Below are 7638 nucleotides of genomic sequence, written 5' to 3' on the forward strand. Positions count from 1 at the left end.
GTGTTGAAGGGCCTTATTCTTTGTTGTACATTGCTATGACTCCAATTTCTAACTTCAAATTGAATTATCCTCCCTGTACTCTGGACAACCCCTCTCCCCTCCTGTGATCTTCCAAAACCCACTTCAATAATGTTTGCAACACAAGTTAAAACCTGATTTCCGCCCTGGACCCTCTCCAGGAAGGAGGGAACACTCAGAGCAGCAACATCATGCCCAGATTTAACTGCCCAGGTGCACATGATGCTTAAGCATTCCAATTATCTATTGGCTGAACAGTACTAATTGGTGGTTGGCGGAATGAATCAGGACAGGACATACACTGAATGGCCACCCGAAACATCATGCTGGCTCGGCCATTAAATTGACATCGCATAAGCCACACCACTCGTTGGCAAATGACAAGAGTCTGTGAAGTGTGCATGTCTGCCAAATACCCTTGTGCACACGAGAAGGAACACAGTTAGCCCTAGACAAAGAGCACGCGGGTGTAACACACTATCGAGCATGTACAGTCACCAGTGAAGGAGCATATCTATGTTTTATTCATTGGTGATGGTGAGAAATTTATTTCATTTTCACAAATAGAGAGTCAGTGTGAATGGTGTATTGGATTAACACTGTAGTGATATATTGAATGAATGAATCCAATACACTTAATGCACGCACTGCTAAAGTAGGTCCGAATGCGACTTTGGAGTCAAATTGTAAACATCCAACAGTTTATAACCCTCTTCCCCACAGTATGATTAGACAGTATTTGATCCACCAGTGAAATCAAACAGTGTGTGACTCCCATCCGCCAGTGAGATCAGGCAGTGTGTGGCCCTCCCCAATGACATCAGACAATGTGAGATCAGACAATGTGATCAGACAAAGATTAGACAGTGTGTGACTTTGCCTGAGTGAGATCAGACAGTGTGTGACCACCCCAGTGAGATCAGGCAGTGTGTGACCCCTCACCCCTCAATGAGATCAGACATGTGTGACCCCCACGCATCAGTGAGATCAGACAGTGTGTGTAACCCCCACTCCCAGAGTGATCGGAGAGTGTGTGACCCAACCCAGTGAGGTAAGACAGTGTGCGAACTATCCCCATGAGATCAGTGTGGGACCACATGTGAGATAAGGCACTGTGTGACTCCTCAAGTGTGATCAGACGGCGTGTACCCCTCCCAGTGTGATCAGAAAAAAATTGACACCTTGGTGAAATTAGACAATGTGTGACCTCGCCCCAGTGAGATCAGCCTGGGTGAGACCCCTTCAGTGAGATGACGCAGTGTGTGACCCCTCATCCGTCAGTGAGATCAGACATGTATGACCCCACCCACGCCCCAGTGAGATCAGACAGTGTGTATCCCCCATTCCCAGAGAGATCAGAGAGTGTGTGACCCCATCCAGTGAAGTAAGACAGTGTGACCCCCTATGAGAGCAGACCATGTGTGACTCCCCCAGTGTGATCAGGCAGTGTTTGACCTCCCAGTGTAATCAGACAAAATGTGAGCCCGATTGAGATCAGACACTGTGTGACCCCCCAGTGAGATCAGAAAGTGTGTGACCCCCAGTGAGATTAGACGGTGTGTGAACAACCCCAGTGGGATCAGACAGTGCGTGATGCCTCCCAGTGTGATCACATAGTGTCTGATTCAATAACCCAAGTGAAATCAGGCAGTGTGTGACCTCACAACCCCCAGTGAGATCAGACATTGTATGACGTACCCCCAGTGTGATCAGACAGTGTGTAACCCCCATGTGTGATCAGTCAAAGTGTGACCTTTCAGTGAGTTCAGGCAGTGAGTGACCTCTCCCTCTCAGTGAGATAAGGCAATGTGTGCCCCCCAGTGAGGTAAGGCAATGTGTGATTCCTCAGCCCCCAGTGAGAACAGATAGTGTGTGACACCCCACGCCTCAGTGAGATCAGAAAGTGTTTGACCCCCCAACCCTCAGTGACAACAAACAGCGTATGACCATACGCAGTGAGGTAACACAGTCTGTGACTCACCCCAGTAAGAGCAGTGTGCCGACCCCCTGTGAGATCAGACAGTGGGTGACGCCCCCAGTGTGATCAGACAGTGTGTGATCCCCCAGTGAGATCAGTCAAAAGGTGGCCCGCAGTGAGATCAGACACTCTGTGACCCCAGCGAGTGAGATCAAACAGTGTGTGACACCCCAGTGAGATCAGACAGTGAATGAACCACCCAATGAGATCAGACAGTGTGTTACTCCCCCGTTTGATCAGTGTGTGACCCCTAGTGAGATCAGACAGTGTGTGACCCCCCAGTGTATTCAGACAGTACATGACCCCTCCCATTGAGATCAGACAGTGTGACCCCACAAACCCCAGTTAAATCAGACAATGTGGGACCATACCAGAGAGATTAGGCAGTGTCTGACTCCCCCAGCGTGATCAGACGAAGTGGCTTCCTTAAGTGAGTTCAGACAGTGTATGACCTCCCTGCCAGTGAGATCAGTGTGTGCTCCATCAGTGAGGTAAGGCAGTGTGTGACCCCTCACCCGATAGTGAGATCGACAGTGCGTGAATCCCCACGCTACAGTGAGGTAAGACAGTGTGTGTCCCACCCCAGTGAGACCGGTGAGCGAACACCCCCCCCCCCCCCCATGACATCAGACAGTGTGTGGTCCCCAACTCAGAGACCAAACAATGGTAAGCATCCCATTAAGGTCAGCATGGTCCCTGCGTTGTGATCAGGCAGCGTATGAGCTCTCACCTACTCATTGAGATCAGTCAGTGTGTAATCCCTTTGTCAGAGAATTGTCCAATTAAAAATAGATGCCACACACTGATCTTGCGAAATCGACGCGCACTGGTTAATTTCTCAGGATATCATGGAGAGAAGAAATCAACCCAATTGACACTTTTGGACAGTTAAGTCAAGCATGCTCCTCCGTGAACTTTAGATACAGACAGTTCTTAAAGGGTTACAGCAGAGAAATGTTAATTACAATGTAATGTAGTTTCGATTAAATTTAACGAAAAACTTGTCCAGCAATATCCATCAGTTAACAATTGTAACGGGAGGTTTAGATAATCTGTAGGAACGGTTGCAAATGGTTAGCATCCTAGCTTCAGTCGGTCCCTGAGGTCGTGTTCATTCTTGTCAGGTATCTTGGTGCCACCTAGACTGCATGGGTTTTGTGAGGATCAAGTACTGGGACAGAGAGGAAATGCCGTTACTGTGAAGTAGGAAAACCAGTCAGCAGTTCATCTAGGTAGTGTATTACTTCAGTCGTGAAACTGCTTAGGTTTCTCGTTTCACTGTTAGTTCCTGAGCTGAACTAGGAGCGTAGTCAAGTTGATCTGTCAGTGTCATTATAGGTAGGCTGTGTTTGGCTAAGAACAGATATGGATCTGTGAGCAGATGGTGGGCAGGCATAGTGGTTTGTTTATCTCCCAGAAATTAGCCTTTTCTATTTTGCCAGGGAAGCGTTAAGTTACGGTTGGAGGAACATATTCTGAACCGGGAGGGAGGAGGGGGGGAGGAGGTTCATAATCAGTGGGGTAGTAATTGAAGTCCGAGTCCACGTCTAAATATTCTGAGTCAGGGGCAAGTGAACAAACAAACAATCTCCACATTCAGCTGTGAGAGCTCTTTGGCAGTGGCATTGGCCATCTCTTCAAAGGTGGTTGGAAACTGCCAGGTTTCTAATTCAAATCGGATTGATGCATGGGTTGTGAGGGTTCACTTCCTTCGAGATAATGGTTTTGTAACACGAGAAGACTCGGAATGGAAGACAAAAGGGACAACGTACCCAACATAGCAGCTCACAATCCAGGTTAACCGTAGGCGGGGTGGGCTTTGTGGACACAAATAACGTATATGCCATTGTAGGTCTGTACACAGTCGGTCTGTGTCGTGTCCAGGCGGTGGTGAAATCGGTATTTTGGGTGGTCCTGTTGTGAACTTGAATATTCAGGTTACTGCCTCGTACTCTGCATCAGCTTGCTGAGGGAGTAAGGAGCAAGGAGTTAGCACACAGGCTCCTGCCAGCATTCCACCTGGTTGGACGGCTATTGTGGAATCCCATGAGTGCACCCTGTCCGGTAGTGTCTGTGAGGAGTAAGGCCGCGGGTTTGTGGGATGGATTGTATGGTGGTAGTGTTGGTTGGGTGGGGGTTAGGTAGAACCATCCCTTACATTTTTTTTAAATTGGCACCCTGCTGAATTCCAGCGGCCGACAATTACCCCCTAATTTCCCTTTTGCGGTGGTTGGTTGAGAGTGGTCACTTCAGAGGACCTGTCTCGTTCCAGCTACCATTGATAGCACCAGTGGAGGGTAGGAGGATGTCTTTTATTAAATTGACGATTGGTTGAGCATGTTACAATGGCTTCTCTGCCGAGATAATGAATGCCTTTTACTTCCATATAGTGCCTAATTTGTGAACGACTCCGAAAGCATATCTGGAGTCTGTTTAAATGTTACCTGAACTACCTTCACTGATAATAAAGGCTCTGATGAGGGCGAATAATTCTGCAGCTTCTGCAGATGTCAAGCACGACAGCCTTGAGGAGCTCAAAGGGGGTGCAAATGGTGTACTCCGTCAGTGTCGGTCGGTCTGAGTGTCTGAATGAAGACCCATCTGTGAACATGATCACTTCAGGGTTGCCTATTGATGTCTCAAAGAAGTCAGGGCACGGGTTGACAATCTGCTGCACTAAATCTAAGCAATCATGGTGTTCCGCAGAGGCTTCCCGGGTGACAGGAAGAAGAGTGGCGGGGTTTAAGGTGAGGCAACGCTGAAGGGAGAGGTTGGCCTGGAAGAGACCTCTTAGCCTGTTCTCCGATTGTAAAACGTTGAGTTGCTGCCGAGTTAAGCGGCAGGGATCTCGAATGGGGAACCAGAACTGTGCATAGATAATCCAGGGCAATGGGGCTGGATTTCTCTGCCGTTACCACATCACTTTAAAAGGCCTGCATTCCCCTTAAAACAGCTGCAATTGTACAGTGTAGAAGGGTATAGGGCGCCGGAGATCCCCGAGGACCTGTGTCAAAATATGGGATGCATATCCCTCTTTATCAGTCACATAGAGTTGAAACGGTTGTGGATAGTCCGGAATCCCCAGACCAGAAGTGGACATTTCAAAATGTTTGAGTTCTGTGAACGCCTATTCCATTTCAAGTGTCCAACTCACCTTTGCAAGCTGCTTTGGTAAGGATGCCTCCCGTCGGACGTAAATAGCACCTTGGTCAGGAATCCAGTGCCTGCAATAATTAATCATGCCCAGAAAAGCTAGCAGCTGAGCCCGTGTGGCAGGCGGGTTTAGTATTAGCTGGTACCCGCTTCTTTGACAGTGCTCTGAGGCCATGCGAGAGTTCACATCCCAGGTAGTGTATTTTCTCCCGTATTTTGTCTATGGAGACTTTATATCCACCCTGTGCCAAGCAGTGGAATAAGGCAACAGTGTCTTGTATGCAAGCATCAGCAGAGGTGGAGGCCACTAACAAGTCGTTAGTACACTGAAGCAAGATATTTTGGAATGGTGGCGGGTTCTGAGTGTCCGATGTACTGCAGAAGCATATACAGTGGGGCTGTCCATATACCCCTGGAGTAGCCGTGCTCATGTATAATGGCGGCCTCCATAAGTAAAGGTACTGGCTCTCAGGGGACAACTTGATGGAGAAAACGGCTGAACGGAGTTCGGTTACAGAAAAGCAAGTTGCTGAGGCAGAGATGCTGATGAAAATTGTGTTAGTGTCAGGAACTGCTGGGGAGCAGGGAACAACATTGACATTGATTGCCCGTAGGTCCTGAATGAAGCACCATTTCCCTGGCGTTCCAGTGTTTTGAATGGTCTGGAGAGGGGTATTGCAGGAACTGGTCGTAGGCAGTATGATGCCCTGTTACAAGAGGGAGTCAATAACCGGTTTGATTCCCTCTCTTCCCGCTGGGGCAGGGGGGAACTGTCGTTTTGACGGCAGTGCAGCTCCCTGTTTGAGTGTGGTAGTATGTGGTGTGGCAGATAGCACGAGGACTGCATCATTTGAATGCTGAGCCCAGAGCGAGGCTTGAAGGTCGGACAAGAGTAGGGGGTCTACGTAAGAGAGGGCAGTGGCCAGACTTTATTTGGTGAAGGTGGCCTGTACTGGTACGAGAGTGCAGCGCACACAGAACTCATTCTTCCCTGTTTGTGCAATCTTAACCTCGACGGCAGTTGCAGGGTCAAGGGGCGCAAATTGCAGTGGTCGTTTTTGCAGTCGCACCGTCATAGCTCCCAAGTCCTTGGGGAGCGATAGGCTCTTGATGATGAGGAAAATATGTGGAGTCGAGGTCGGATCGTGGCAGAACAATGCAGACTGTTCTGCACACTGCTGGACTTTCGCTGCTCCCCCTTCTGATCCCATAATACACAGTCAAGTCAAAATCATTGGGTGGTGAGAAACATGGGGGACCGCAAATGCAGTGTCGGGTAATAAGCCTGTGGGCCTGAGGCAATGCAGTGAAACTGACAGAGGAATCATCCTGCCAATATCACAGCGCAGGAAGGATACTGTGAGGGATGGAAAGGCAGTGGGCAATAGGGAGAAGAGGGGGTCAAGGAGAGCACGCAAAGATGTGTATGAACACGACCAGATGTAGATGCGACTTGTGGGGGTGTGAGGACCCCGGGCTGCAGAAAACGGCTGTCTTCAGCATAATGTAATGTGTGTGAGGGATCTTGAACGTGAGAAGCTGGGGAAAGCAATGAATGCTACCGTTTAATTTACAGAGTTTGCCAGCTCAGGAGGACTACTGGGTAGGAGGCAGAGATTATCGCTGTGCCAAGAGCAGTGGCAGTACCTATGCTAAGCATAAATAGGAATTTTACTGGCTGTACTATGGGTACTACAGAGACACACACGTTGTGAATAGTTTGTGAATGAGGAGAGAGTTCCGCAGAGGGAAGTGCAGATGAGTATGTGGCCCGGGAGTCCACCAAGACTTAAATAGGACGACCCCCACCTCCACGTCTATCATTGGATTCTCAGCCGGAGAGTGGGAAAGGAATATAGAGGCGGCCTGCAGCACCTAACTCCTGCGGCAACCCTAGTTTTCGGGTCCCAAGGGAATGGATCAGCCATAGTGGAGGTGGCCTGCTGCAGCTGCCACTGTGGAGGGACCCATTCTTATTGTGGCTAGGAGGGTGGACGCGTTCGGCTGTTGATGACTGATGGCTGCCCAGTGGTCCCTCTTATCGCAGAACCTGCACTGATACTTAGTCTTGTAAGGGCTCTGCTGCACCTGCATGTACCTGCGGCTTTGGTTATGAGGTTGTGTGTGGCGGGGGTACACTTCCTTCTGTTTCTGCAACTCAGAAAATTCATTTCTGTTTAATTTGTTTAAAGTGGTGAGTGTGTCTCCCACTCTGTTGTCTGACCAGTCAAATTGTGTGTCTTGCGCAGTTGACCATGTTGAGGCTGGATGCAATTGACGTAGGTCTGAACGGCCAATTTCTCGTTCTCTAGCAAGGGTATGTCCGCTGTGGAGTCCCACACAGCCTTAAAGTGCACGAGGAGGTTTGGACGTCCTGTGGTAGGTAATTGCAAATAGAACACATCTGAAATAGCCAAATGTGATATGCGATCAGGTGCTTTAGCAGGTCTGGGGCATCCCACAACATGGCTCGAACCTCAACGTGAGGG

This window comes from Chiloscyllium plagiosum, unplaced genomic scaffold, assembly GCF_037043375.1.
Source record: "Chiloscyllium plagiosum isolate Xiang-an unplaced genomic scaffold, Cpla_swu_hap1 HiC_scaffold_40, whole genome shotgun sequence".
Lineage (NCBI taxonomy): Eukaryota > Metazoa > Chordata > Chondrichthyes > Orectolobiformes > Hemiscylliidae > Chiloscyllium > Chiloscyllium plagiosum.